This window comes from Anolis carolinensis, chromosome 2 (genome assembly GCF_035594765.1).
Source record: "Anolis carolinensis isolate JA03-04 chromosome 2, rAnoCar3.1.pri, whole genome shotgun sequence".
Lineage (NCBI taxonomy): Eukaryota > Metazoa > Chordata > Lepidosauria > Squamata > Dactyloidae > Anolis > Anolis carolinensis.
This window is the reverse complement of record NC_085842.1, coordinates 44,128,581-44,130,170: the sequence shown is the minus strand read 5'-3', so window position 1 is coordinate 44,130,170 and position 1,590 is coordinate 44,128,581.

Here is a 1,590-nt window from a genome sequence, read left to right as displayed (position 1 = left end):
TGCCCCCCAAATCTATTTATTTATTTATTTATTTCAGGAATTTACATGCTGTCTTTCTCCAGTGGACTCAAGGCAGCTCACAACATTAAAACATACACTACAATATAAAACCAATAATTAAAATAACCCAAAAGAGTGAAATGGATGCTCTCTTATACAAAATTGCTATGTATCATCACGTTTGCAGATTACACCAAATTCAGAGGGATAACCAATACTCCAAAAGACAGGAGCACTTTAACTGCAGGAGAGAAGGCTGAGAGGAGAAATGATGACCATGTATAAATACATGAGGGGAATCATAGGGAGGAGGGCGCAAGCTTGTTTTCTGCTGCCATGCAGACTAGGACGCGGAACAATGGCTTCAAACTACATGAAAGGTTATTCCACCTGAATATTAGGAAAAAGTTCCTAACTGTGAGAGCTGGCCAGTGGAACTCGCTGCCTCGGAGTGTGGTGAAGGTTCCTTCTTTGGAGGCTTTTAAATAGAGGCTGGATGGCTATCTGTCAGGGTGCTTTGACTGCAATTTTCCTGCTTCTTGGCAAGTGGTTGGACTGGATGACCCACGAGGTCTCTTCCAACTCTATGATTCTGTGATTCTATGAACCTATGATTCTATGACTTGAATGACATTAAAACAGCTTTAAAATCATGGGTCATGAAGCAAAACCCCATATCTTTCCAAACTGGTTTTGATGCCTGGGTTAAACAATGGCTCAAATGTGTACAAACTGATGGTGACTATGTTGAACAGTTGTTTTGCATAGAGGATAGTTCAGGCTATGATCTGTAGCAAATCCTGCTGTTATATGTTCATTCATAACATTTTTATGACACAGGAGGCAAAGTTTTTTTTTTGGTCCACCCTTGTATATTAAAAAAATACTGCTTCTTTTTGTATTATTGTTGCTTATTTTGCTCTGTTTCTCATTAGCAGTCTGAAGCCACAATGCTTTGGATCAGCACTCCATTTAGGCGCTTCTATAGATGGGCCCTCAATAATGTTAGTGAATATGGGGAAGTTTACTCTTGGTTACAAATCCATAATTGAAATACAGAATCCCACCCCATATCTGTTAATAGAAACAAAACACAGTCTACCACAGTCAGACATGTAACCCTGAAGCCCCCGCAAGCCCCCCACCCCGAAATTCTCAGGGTGGTCTGCGAGAAGGCCTTACATTTATTATTTAAACTGTTATGTTTATTCATATCATGATCTGATCACCATGCTCAATATATCCCATATGCATGGGGGTATTGTGATAACAATACAAAAGGTTTACTAGGATAGATCCTCTCTCTCAGCCTCCCCCCCCCCCCGAACCAAAATCCCAGCCCCCTCCGAATCAAAATCCTGGCTACGGGCCTGACCACGGTACATATACACATGACAAAAAAGACCATTTTGTAATGGAATGATGGTGGAGAGGAAATACTGACATTAACTGGGGGAAAAATATGCAGGTCCCACCCCAAGCCGTCTTGTCTTGGTATAGTATTTGAGATTTCACAGAACAGTTGAAGAAAATACATTCAACATGAAGACAAACAATATTCCCTGGATGAATGTTCCTGTTACTAATTCA